Source organism: Cherax quadricarinatus, chromosome 92 (genome assembly GCF_038502225.1).
Source record: "Cherax quadricarinatus isolate ZL_2023a chromosome 92, ASM3850222v1, whole genome shotgun sequence".
In the NCBI taxonomy this organism is placed as follows: Eukaryota; Metazoa; Arthropoda; class Malacostraca; order Decapoda; family Parastacidae; genus Cherax; species Cherax quadricarinatus.
Window position 1 is genome coordinate 4,284,251 of NC_091383.1, and position 13,777 is coordinate 4,298,027.

The 13,777-nt window shown below is 44.4% G+C and overlaps 1 protein-coding gene across 8 annotated transcripts in view; it reads left to right on the plus strand.

Annotated features, from left to right (window-relative positions):
- LOC128698345 (protein bric-a-brac 2) overlaps positions 1-13,777 on the plus strand; it is a 330,205-nt gene that overhangs the window by 268,987 nt on the left and 47,441 nt on the right. Inside the window, exon 1 of one of the 8 annotated variants that reach the window (XM_070104468.1) lies at positions 13,652-13,752. The exons of the other annotated variants lie outside the window; for them this stretch is intronic. The gene's annotated coding sequence lies outside the window, so the exon portion shown is untranslated. Of the gene's footprint in view, positions 1-13,651; positions 13,753-13,777 lie in introns of those variants that run through there. 8 annotated transcript variants of the gene reach the window in all.

Genomic DNA, 13,777 nt, shown 5'->3' on the forward strand with positions numbered 1-13,777 from the left:
GAAGTCTTCAAGATATCAGAAACACTGCTGGAACAAGTGTAGAAGTCTTCAAGATATCAGAAACACTGGTGGAACAAGTGTAGAAGTCTTCAAGATATCAGAAACACTGCTGGAACAAGTGTAGAAGTCTTCAAGAGGAAGCTAGAGAAGTATCTTCACCATGTGCCAGATCAACCAGGCTGTGATGGATATGTGGGGCAGTGGGCCTCCAGAAACAACAGCCTGGTTGACCAGGCAAGCACCAGACGAGCCTGGCCCATGGCCGGGCTCAGAGAGTAGGTATACTCTCGAAATTCTTCAAAGGTATATCAAAAGTAAAGGAGGTACCTCCTCTGGAACTGTGGTGGGGACCCTCATCCTCAGAGCTGGAACTTTGCTAGGGACCCTCATCCTCAGAGCTGGAACTGTGCTAGGGACCCCTCATCCTCAGAGCTGGAACTGTGCTGGGGACCCTCATCCTCAGAGCTGGAACTGTGCTGGGGACCCTCATCCTCAGAGCTGGAACTGTGCTAGGGACCCTCATCCTCAGAGCTGGAACTGTGCTGGGGACTCTCATCCTCAGAGCTGGAACTGTCCTAGGGACCCTCATCCTCAGAGCTGGAACTGTGCTGGGGACCCTCATCCTCAGAGCTGGAACTGTGCTAGGGACCCTCATCCTCAGAGCTGGAACTGTGCTGGGGACCCTCATCCTCAGAGCTGGAATTGTGCTGGGGACCCTCATCCTCAGAGCTGGAACTGTGCTGGGGACCCTCATCCTCAGAGCTGGAACTGTGCTGGGGACCCTCATCCTCAGAGCTGGAACTGTGCTAGTGACCCTCATCCTCAGAGCTGGAATTGTGCTGGGGACCCTCATCCTCAGAGCTGGAACTGTGCTGGGGACCCTCATCCTCAGAGCTGAAACTGTCCTGGGGACCCTCATCCTCAGAGCTGGAACTGTGCTAGGGAACCCTCATCCTCAGAGCTGGAACTATGCTGGGGAACCCTCATCCTCAGAGCTGGAACTATGCTGGGACCCTCATCCTAAGAGCTGGAACTGTGCTGGGGACCCTCATCCTCAGAGCTGGAACTGTGCTAGGGACCCTCATCCTCAGAGCTGGAACTGTGCTGGGGACCCTCATCCTCAGAGCTGGAACTGTGCTAGGGACCCTCATCCTCAGAGCTGGAACTGTGCTAGGGACCCTCATCCTCAGAGCTGGAACTGTGCTAGGGACCCCTCATCCTCAGAGCTGGAACTGTGCTAGGGACTCTCATCCTCAGAGCTGGAACTGTGCTGGGGACCCTCATCCTCAGAGCTGGAACTGTGCTAGGGACCCTCATCCTCACAGCTGGAACTGTGCTGGGGACCCCTCATCCTCAGAGCTGGAACTGTGCTAGGGACCCTCACCCTCAGAGCTGGAACTGTACTGGGGACCCTCATCCTCAGAGCTGGAACTGTGCTAGGGACCCTCATCCTCACAGCTGGAACTGTGCTGGGGACCCCTCATCCTCAGAGCTGGAACTGTGCTAGGGACCCTTACCCTCAGAGCTGGAACTGTGCTGGGGACCCTCATCCTCAGAGCTGGAACTGTGCTGGGGACCCTCATCCTCACAGCTGGAACTGTGCTAGGGACCCTCATCCTCAGAGCTGGAACTGTGCTGGGGACCCTCATCCTCACAGCTGGAACTGTGCTGGGGACTCTCACCCTCAGAGCTGGAACTGTGCTAGGGACCCTCATCCTCAGAGCTGGAAGTGTGCTGGGGACCCTCATCCTCAGAGCTGGAACTGTGCTGGGGACCCTCTTCCTCAGAGCTGGAACTGTGCTAGGGACCCTCATCCTCACAGCTGGAACTGTGCTGGGGACCCTCGTCCTCACAGCTGGAACTGTGCTAGGGACCCTCACCCTCAGAGCTGGAACTGTGCTAGGGACCCTCATCCTCAGAGCTGGAACTGTGCTAGGGACCCTCATCCTCAGAGCTGGAACTGTGCTAGGGACCCTCATCCTCACAGCTGGAACTGTGCTGGGGACCCTCATCCTCACAGCTGGAACTGTGCTGGGGATCCTCTTCCTCAGAGCTGGAACTGTGCTAGGGACCCTCATCCTCACAGCTGGAACTGTGCTGGGGACCCTCGTCCTCAGAGCTGGAACTGTGCTAGGGACCCTCATCCTCAGAGCTGGAACTGTGCTGGGGACCCTCACCCTCAGAGCTGGAACTGTGCTGGGGACCCTCACCCTCAGAGCTGGAACTGTGCTGGGGACCCTCACCCTCAGAGCTGGAACTGTGCTGGGGACCCTCGTCCTCAGAGCTGGAACTGTGCTGGGGACCCTCATCCTCAGAGCTGGAACTGTGCTGGGGACCCTCATCCTCAGAGCTGGAACTGTGCTGGGGACCCTCATCCTCAGAGCTGGAACTGTGCTGGGGACCCTCATCCTCAGAGCTGGAACTGTGCTGGGGACCCTCATCCTCAGAGAAGAGAGAAACTCACTTGAGGGAAAACTCAAGGTTCTCCCCGGAGCTGTTTGAATATTGTCTTCTCCTACCGCCCCCTATACAGTGGACCCTCGGTTCACGATACTAATCCGTTCCTGAGAACTCATCGTAAACCAAAAATATCGGAAAGCGAATCAATTTTCCCCATAAGAAATAATGGAAATCAAATTAATCCGTGCAAGACACCCAAAAGTATGGAAAAAAAAACTTTTGCCACATGAAATATTAAGTTTAATGCAATAGAATAGTAATTACAATAACAACAATAACAATAAATAATAAATAACGAAAGAATAATTGACACTTACCTTTAATGAAGATCTGGTGATGATTGATGGGATGGGAGGAGGGGAGAGTGTGGATGGTGTTAGCATTTAGAAGGGGAATCCCCCTCCATTAGGACTTGAGGTAGCAAGTCCTTTTCCGGGGTTACTTCCCTTCTTCTTTTAATGCCACTAGGACCAGCTTGAGAGTCACTGGACCTCTGTCGCACAACATAACTGGCAGCCTCACCATGCCTAATCACACTATGTATACCACCACGATTCTTAAATCTTTCAAACCAACCTTTGCTGGCCTTAAATTCACTCACATCACCAGTAGTTGCTGGCAATTTTTTTTACCAAATCGTCATGCAACTGCCTAGCCTTTTCACAAATGATTGCTTGAGAGATGCTATCTCCTGCTATCTGTTTTTCATTAATCCACACCAATAACAGTCTCTCAACATTTTCTAACACTTGCGGTCGCTGTTTCGTAATCACAGTTGCACCTTTTGCAAGAACAGCTTCCTTGATTGCCGTTTTCTTGCTCACTATAGTAGAGATGGTTGATTGGGGTTTACTATACAACCTGACCAGCTCCGACACATGCACTCCACTTTCGTACTTTGCAATTATCTCTTTCTTCATTTCAACAGTCATTAGCACCCTTGGTCTCGAAAGGTTGGCACTGGGAGCTTTCTTGGGGCCCATGGTGACTTATTTTGCAAAAACAGGCACCAAAAACAGTGATAATATGGAATGTACCGAATGTATCCTTAGATGCGCGCACACTGGCTGGCTTGTAAACACTGGCACACACGGGGCAGTTCAGGCCACACATGGACACGTCTCGTACGAACCACATCGCATACCGGGTTTTGTATCGAGAAGCGAGGCAAATTTTCTGCGATATAATTCATCGGTTACTGGATTTATCGGATACCGATAGCATCGCGAACCGGGGGTCCACTGTATTCTATATTCTATGTAGACTTTATTTAAAGATAAAATATATTGATGAAAATACAATAGAGAGTAAAACAACAACATCTCAGAGCTACATCTACGGTATTTAATTAGAAATTTGAAAAATTTACCTGTCATTTTACGTGTTGATAAGACAAAAATTTACCTGTCATCTTACGAGTGGCAGGACCTACTGTTACTCTCATATTAATGATGTATGTGAATATATGTAAAGCAACTACGGGGGGAGATGAAAGATAACTTTAGGCCTTTCGTGTTGCAGTCAACACATCTTCAGAAGCTTGCAGTTTTGCAGAAATGAGCAGGTAGTCCAGGTAGATTCTTTGTTTTGCATCTTGTATAGATTGCGATTGTGCACGCGCATAGACACACACACACACACACACACACACACACATATGATAAATTAGACACATGTGCAACTCTTGGGTATCTTTATTAATGAAACGTTTCGCCACACAGTGGCTTCATCAGTCCATACACAGGAGAAACTTGAAGAACAGGAGGAGAATGAGGTAATCAGTCCCTCAGCCTTGAGTCGATGTGGCCATATGTGCGGAGAAGCAGCTTATAAACCGTAGGCAGGAGAGGTGCAGCAGTTGTAGGTGGTGTCACATTTGTCCAATGTGGAAGTAGGTCGTGCCCAAGGGTTAGGCAAGCGAAGAATTCCCAAGTATTAAGATGCCATATTCTATTCAAGATTGATAGACTGACCACATCGACTCAAGGTTGAGGGACTGATTACCTCATTCTCCTCCTGTTCTTCAAGTTTCTCCTACGTATGGACTGATGAAACCACTGTGTGGCGAAACGTTTCCTCAATAAAGATACCCAAGAGTTGCACCTGTGTCTAATTTATCAACGTGTCGGTTCCCTGAACCATTCATCTACACACACATATACATACACACATGCAAAACAACCACTGTGGAAAAGTAAAATGATAAATCCTTTAAGACTGCTAGATATAGTTTTTACAATTCAAACCAAGACGATCATATCCAACCAAGAATGTTGGTCCTCCCTCACTATGAGAACTTTCTTGATATACCTTCTCTACTTAAGAATTTTAATATCAAAGTTGTATTTAAAAAACTTGTTACAGTAAAAAAAAAACTTTTGATTAAAAATCCCCCCCAAAAAAGCTGACTGGTGTGTCCATAAGATTCCTTGTAAAGAATGTAATAAAATTTATTACGGTCAAACTGGAAAAAAAAAATCTTGCACTAAGAATACAACAACATAAATATAACATTAAGATCGATACCATGCCCAGCCCTTCTAGGGTAGGGTAGGTGCCCGAGCCCGAGCCTTTACCTCATAAGACTGTCATTCCCATTTGTCCCCTTGTGGTGGGGATGGCAGACCAGAGAGGCCTAGCTTGTGGCTAGGGCTGGAGACAGTTGGTCCCAAAGATGAGGAGGTACTTGTGCCTCCTCCCATGGGAGACTTAGGTCTCAGACACTCCCTAAAGAGGGAGTCAAGGCCGGGCCACCACTTGGAAAAGGCCCGGGCCGGGAGAATACCGGCTAATATTTAATAATAATATAACATTAAAGTGGAGAAAAGTCTGTTGCTTTGTTTATTTATACGAGAAATTTAAACATCCAACTGATATTCAAAATTTTGAGAAAGTTGTATGAAGCAAGTGTGTGGTTTAACTGGGATTGAATCTAGCTTCATTAAAAATATTTTTGGTTTTATTATGAATATTGGCTTAGGATTATACAAGTTAGATTATTTTATAATTAATAAAATTTGAGAAGAATTTAAGCTATGTTTGACAAGTGCCAGACCATCTCACCCGCGGATGTTGACCCTCAGGTCTTGACACCCGCGGATGTTGACCCTCAGGTCTTGACACCCGCAGATGTTGATCCTCAGGTCTTGACACCCGCGGATGTTGACCCTCAGGTCTTGACACCCGCAGATGTTGACCCTCAGGTCTTGACACCCGCGGATGTTGACCCTCAGGTCTTGACACCCGCGGATGTTGACCCTCAGGTCTTGACACCCGCGGATGTTGACCCTCAGGTCTTGACACCCGCGGATGTTGACCCTCAGGTCTTGACACCCGCGGATGTTGACCCTCAGGTCTTGACACCCGCGGATGTTGACCCTCAGGTCTTGACACCCGCGGATGTTGACCCTCAGGTCTTGACACCCGCGGATGTTGACCCTCAGGTCTTGACACCCGCGGATGTTGACCCTCAGGTCTTGACACCCGCGGATGTTGACCCTCAGGTCTTGACACCCGCGGATGTTGACCCTCAGGTCTTGACACCCGCGGATGTTGACCCTCAGGTCTTGACACCCGCGGATGTTGACCCTCAGGTCTTGACACCCGCGGATGTTGACCCTCAGGTCTTGACACCCGCGGATGTTGACCCTCAGGTCTTGACACCCGCGGATGTTGACCCTCAGGTCTTGACACCCGCGGATGTTGACCCTCAGGTCTTGACACCCGCGGATGTTGACCCTCAGGTCTTGACACCCGCGGATGTTGACCCTCAGGTCTTGACACCCGCGGATGTTGACCCTCAGGTCTTGACACTTTTGCTGCTCTTTTGTTTATACAGTTCCTTGATAATATGAGAAATCACAAACGCTTGGAATCCACTATTTTTTCCACAGTGGTTGTTTTTCATTTATATATATATGTCGTGCCGAATAGGCAGAACTTGGGATCTTGGCTTAAATAGCAACGTTCATCTTGCCATATAGGACAAGTGAAAATTTGTGTATGCAATAATTTCGCCAAAATCATTCTGAACCTAACGAAAAAAATATATTTCACTGTGTTTGTTTATTACTAAATTATTGTAAACAAATCTAAAATATATTTAGTTGGGTTAGGCTAAAATAAATTGTTCTTGTTATAATAAGGTTAGGTAAGTTTTCTAAGATTCTTTTGTTGCAAAATTAAATTTTTTTACATTAACATTAATGAAAAAATATATATCTTTAAACGTATAAGAGAAAATTTCAGAAAGAACTTAATTTTAAATGAGTTCTTGCTAGTTGACCAGTTTTACAAATTCGGTACGACATATATATATATATATATATATATATATATATATATATATATATATATATATATATATATATATATATATATATATATATAGTGTGTGTGTGTGTCGTGCAGAATAGGTAAAACTGGTCAATTATCAAGAACTCGCTTAAAATTAAGTCCTTTCTAAAATTTTCTCTTATACGTTTAAAGATATATTTTTTTAATTTATGTTAATGTAAACATTAATAATTTTGTACCAAAAGAACTTTAGAAAACTTACCTGACCTTATTATAACAAGGGCAATTTAATTTAACCTAATCCAACTAAATATATTTTAGATAAGTTTACAATAATTTAATAATAAACAAACACAATGATATATATTTTTTAATTGGGTTTAAAATTATTTTTGTAAAATTACTGCATACACAAATTTTCACTTGCCTTATTCGGCAAGAAGAGCGTTGCTCTTTAAACAAAAATCGCAAGTTCTACTTATTCGGCACTACACACACACACACACACGACACTGGAGGACAGGAGGGTTAGGGGAGACATGATAACAACATACAAAATACTGCATGGAATAGACAAGGTGGACAGAGACAGGATGTTCCAGAGATGGGACACAGAAACAAGTGGACACAATTGGAAGTTGAAGACTCATATGAGTCACAGGGACGTTAGGAAGTATTTCTTCAGTTATAGAGTTGTCAGGAAGTGGAATAGTCTGGCAAGTGAGGTAGTGGAGGCAGGAACCATACATAGCTTTAAGACGAGGTATGATAAAGCTCATGGAGCAGGGAGAGGATCTAGTAACGACCAGTGAAGAAGCTGGGCCAGGAGCTGAGTCTCGACTCCTGTAACCACAATTAGGTGAGTACACACACACACACACACACACACACACACACACACACACACACACACACACACACACACACACACACACACACACACATTACCACATTTAGCAGTAATAAGGTGAACGCTTCCGGTCTACAGAACATCCCTAGGCGAGGCTAAAATTACTGATGTGAACCAAATTTTTAATTTTCCACTGATTTTTTCCAGAGTTTTGCATTTTAAAAATTTATAGGACTAAGTATACGTTACATTCACACCGAGTATGTCAAAGCGACCGAACTTAAACAGTGGTTGTGCTACTGTACGAGGTCGACCGAAGGACACAGTCTGGGCAAGCTTCGCTGATCTTTCCCCGACCAGGGTACAGTGCGTCAGGTGCCTTATGATTGTGTCAAAGAGATGTGACCGAGTTAAGGAACACTTAAAACGGTGTGTTGCTTCTATACTGCCAAGTGAGTACCTCCTATCACAGCCTAGAATATATCTGAGTTTTAATGAGCAATGTTGAATACTTCGTAGTTGGCATTGTAGTATCAAGGATTGCAAAGATTGCTTTATTTAACGAAGTTGAATACAACCGCAGTGTGTTGCTACACTACTCTCTCTGATAGTTACATTGTGGGAACACCAGCAGTGCTGCTACACTACTCTCTCTGATAGTTACATTGTGGGAACACCAGCAGTGTTGCTACACTATTCTATATGATAGTTACATTGTGGGAACACCAGCAGTGTTGCTACACTATTCTATATGATAGTTACATTGTGGGAACACCAGCAGTGTTGCTACACTATTCTATATGATAGTTACATTGTGGAAACACCAGCAGTGTTGCTACACTATTCTATATGATAGTTACATTGTGGGAACACCAGCAGTGTGTTGCTACACTATTCTATATGATAGTTACATTGTGGGAACACCAGCAGTGTGTTGCTACACTATTCTATATGATAGTTACATTGTGGGAACACCAGCAGTGTTGCTACACTACTCTCTCTGATAGTTACATTGTGGGAACACCAGCAGTGTTGCTACACTATTCTATATGATAGTTACATTGTGGGAACACCAGCAGTGTTGCTACACTATTCTATATGATAGTTACATTGTGGGAACACCAGCAGTGTTGCTACACTATTCTATATGATAGTTACATTGTGGGAACACCAGCAGTGTTGCTACACTATTCTATATGATAGTTACATTGTGGGAACACCAGCAGTGTTGCTACACTATTCTATATGATAGTTACATTGTGGGAACACCAGCAGTGTTGCTACACTATTCTATATGATAGTTACATTGTGGGAACACCAGCAGTGTGTTGCTACACTATTCTATATGATAGTTACATTGTGGGAACACCAGCAGTGTGTTGCTACACTATTCTATATGATAGTTACATTGTGGGAACACCAGCAGTGTTGCTACACTATTCTATATGATAGTTACATTGTGGGAACACCAGCAGTGTTGCTACACTACTCTCTCTGATAGTTACATTGTGGAAACACCAGCAGTGTTGCTACACTATTCTATATGATAGTTACATTGTGGGAACACCAGCAGTGTTGCTACACTATTCTATATGATAGTTACATTGTGGGAACACCAGCAGTGTTGCTACACTATTCTATATGATAGTTACATTGTGGGAACACCAGCAGTGTTGCTACACTATTCTATATGATAGTTACATTGTGGGAACACCAGCAGTGTGTTGCTACACTATTCTATATGATAGTTACATTGTGGGAACACCAGCAGTGTGTTGCTACACTATTCTATATGATAGTTACATTGTGGGAACACCAGCAGTGTGTTGCTACACTATTCTATATGATAGTTACATTGTGGGAACACCAGCAGTGTGTTGCTACACTATTCTATATGATAGTTACATTGTGGGAACACCAGCAGTGTTGCTACACTATTCTATATGATAGTTACATTGTGGGAACACCAGCAGTGTTGCTACACTATTCTATATGATAGTTACATTGTGGGAACACCAGCAGTGTTGCTACACTATTCTATATGATAGTTACATTGTGGGAACACCAGCAGTGTTGCTACACTATTCTATATGATAGTTACACTGTGGGAACACCAGCAGTGTTGCTACACTATTCTATATGATAGTTACATTGTGGGAACACCAGCAGTGTTGCTACACTATTCTATATGATAGTTACATTGTGGGAACACCAGCAGTGTTGCTACACTATTCTATATGATAGTTACATTGTGGGAACACCAGCAGTGTTGCTACACTATTCTATATGATAGTTACATTGTGGGAACACCAGCAGTGTTGCTACACTATTCTATATGATAGTTACATTGTGGGAACACCAGCAGTGTTGCTACACTATTCTATATGATAGTTACATTGTGGGAACACCAGCAGTGTTGCTACACTATTCTATATGATAGTTACATTGTGGGAACACCAGCAGTGTTGCTACACTATTCTATATGATAGTTACATTGTGGGAACACCAGCAGTGTTGCTACACTGTTCTATATGATAGTTACATTGTGGGAACACCAGCAGTGTTGCTACACTATTCTGTATGATAGTTACATTGTGGGAACACCAGCAGTGTTGCTACACTATTCTTTATGGTAGTTACATTGTGGGAACAAAAGATTGCATTCCATCACACATGAGGTTGAAATCTGTTGCTAGCAGTTTGTAGTCTTGGTCCATGGGTGTTGACACAATGTTCTCTTATTGTGCCCAAGGTGCCCCCTGTTTTTCACAAGTGATTTGAAACGTACCATCATTGGTATTACTTGTCTAGAAGGTTCTCATTATCCACCCTGTCATTTTCCCGGCCTAGGTTACATTTGCCTTATTGTGTTCCTTAAAGGTAAAGTCATCTGATTCCTAAATCTTGTAACTGTTGCTCTACCTTCATTCCACGACATGGTCTGCCTGTAGCCTGTGCTTCGTTTGAACTGGTCATTCTTTCTATATCTAAACAGTGTGAATTGGTCAGCACAGTACAATAAAGCAAAAAAAAGTAATGTGAAAGACCTGGGAGTGATAATGTCAGAGAATCTCACCTTCAAGGACCACAATAACGTATCTACCGCATCTGCTAGAAAAAATGATAGGATGGATAGTGAGAACTTTCGAAACTAGGGATGCCAGTACTGCTAGGGTGGAATACTGTTGTACACTAACTGCCCCCCTTCAAGGCAGGCGAAATTGCTGACCTGGAGAGTGTACTAAGAACTTTAATGGCACACATAAGTACGATAAAGCACCTAAATTACTGGGAACGGTTGAAGTCCCTTGATTTGTATTCCCTGGAATACAGGGGAGATAGATACATGATAATATACACTTGGAAAATTCTGGAGGGACTAGTACCAAACCGGCACACGAAAATCACTCCCTATGACAGCAAACGACTCGGCAGAAGATGCAACATTCTGCCATTGAAAAGCAGTGGCGCCACGAGTACACTGGGAGACAACACAATAAGTGTCAGGGGCCCAAGACTGTTCAATTGCCTCCCAGCATACATAAGGGGGATTACCAATATACCCCTGGCTGTCTTCAAGAAGGCACTGGACAGGCACCTAAAGTCAGTACCTGACCAGCCGGGCTGTGGTACGTACATCAGTTTGCGTGTGGCCAGCAGTAACTGCCTGGTTGATCAGACCCTGATCCACCACGAGGCCTGATCTCAGACCGGGCCGCGGGGGCGTTGAGCCCCGAAACCCTTTCTAAGTATACGTATCATGTTATTGTATATTGCCCACTGAGAGGTACATATTCCTCTCAGTATTCTTTTGATGGGTTTCCAGAGTTTTCTTACTCTCGCAACCAGGCCCTGGACCAGGCTTGTCTGGTGCTTGCCTGGTCAACCAGGTTGTTGCTGTTGACGGCCTGCTGGTTCACGTATCCATCACAGCCTGGTTGATCTGGCACCTGGGAGAGAGACCTGTATAATTTCTTCTTGAAGACTTCTACACTTTTCCCAGCAGTGTTTCTGATATCTTCTGGCAAGATGTTAAGACGTCTTAGACCACGAATGTTGATACATTGTTCTCTTATTGTGCCCACGGAACCCCTGCCTTTCATCTGGGTTTATTTTGCACGTCTCTTATATCTCTTTATTATAACTACGCCCTCAAGTAGTTTATAACTACGCCCTCAAGTAGTTTATAACTACGCCCTTAAGCAGTTTCTACATATGAGACATTCCCAGCAATTTCAGTGTTTTATTGCTCTGTGCGGGTCGTAAAAGATCTTTGAATATGTTTTAGCTATGATATCTATCTTGCCCTGAACGGGGCTGTCAACACTGAACAATACTCTAAGCGAGAGAGCACAAGCAATTTAGAAAGTATTACCAGTGGCACTGTTTGTTTAATTTACAAAGTTGTCATTATTCTCCCTGTTACTTTCCTGACCGCTGTGCCAGTGACGTTTACCTGGAGTTACCTGGAGTTTACCTGGAGAGAGTTCCGGGGGTCAACGCCCCCGCGGCCCGGTCTGTGACCAGGCCTCCTGGTGGATCAGAGCCTGATCAACCAGGCTGTTGCTGCTGGCTGCACGCAAACCAACGTACCGTACTGTTCTCTGAAAGAAAAGTGAACTGACAGTATTATACCCAGGTCCTCCACGTTTTTTTTTTTATTATATTTAGTGCTGCTCTTTATTTATATACAGTGTTCCTGTTGGGTTCATTTTTTGCATATCTAAGCAGGTGGAACTTGTCACCGTTGAAAGTCGTGTTACTTTCCACTTCCCACAGGGGATTTAAACCGTTTTAAAGGTACTGAAGTGTTCTTGGCTGATGGTGAATAGGTTCGTGCATCCTTAATAACCCTTGTGTAATCGATAGGTTTTAAACCCGAATAATTAACCAGCCTTACCAAGTATGCGAGTATTAGTATTATCATGAACACTAAACCCGTAGGGATTATACAACGCTTGTGTGGGGGGGGGGATGGAAGGAATTAAGGCTCAATTCAGGGAACTGGAGCACAGATCCAATTCCCTATATCAAGAGCCCCTCACTAGCATCAAGGAACATCCCTTGAGGGGAGTAGAGAAGGAATATTGACGCTACTGTTAAGAGTAGTTATCAGAGTAGTTATCAGTACCGTTATCAATATTATCAGACAACCCGGACCAGCATCATTAGCAGTCCACGAGATGTCATCCACTCTACACCCACCCCTTCTCATCTCCCTTACGTCTTATGACCTTAGTACTTATTGCACGAATACCGCCCTTTCGGTTGAGTGCACTTGGCATCCTCTTGACCACCAGCTTGCTCGTCACTAACCAAGGCTTCCCATGCAACTACTACTCTAACCTCCTTCAGCAAGGGGGAGGTGCCCTTGATACTCATCTAGGGCTCTTGATTCAAGCAGTTGGAGCGACCTTCACCCTTAGATTAAACATGATTACCTCCAATTCCTCTTGTGTTTTATAAATTTCTACTACTACTACAACTACTAGTATTACTACTACTACTACAACTAGTATTACAACTAGCACTACTACAACTAGTACCACTACAACTAGTATTACTACAACTACTGCTACAACTACTACTAGTATTACAACTAGTACTACCAGTACAACTAGTATTACTACTACAACTACTACTACTACTACTACCACCTCTACAACTACAACTACTACTACTAGTATTACAACTAGTACTACCACTGCAAATAGTATTACTACTACAACTACTACTACTACTACCACCACCTCTACTACTACAACTACACCTACTAATTCTACTACAACTAGTAATACTACTACTACAAATACTGCTAATAATTTTGATGAAAGTTTGTAGGTATTGGTTCCTGTATCTGGACAGTTCTGAGTTATTTTGACTGATAATTCTTGGCTGCTAGAGTTGACAGCGGGATATTACTGTTGGAATTATTACTTTGGGATGTATTAAGTAAGAAGCGGCGCAAGTTAACCTGCGTACAGTGTTCGGAATGGCGAAGACGAATCCGTGGGCAGGTGAGGGGCTTGGGAGGCGGCGTGCTCAGTATCGGTCGATATCAGATATCAGAGTTGGGGGGTATCAGCGGACCAGCCTCACTCTCTCTCCTACTGTAGTGCCGACCAGCACACCCTACCACGGCCCTCGTACGCACACACTCACGCACACGAA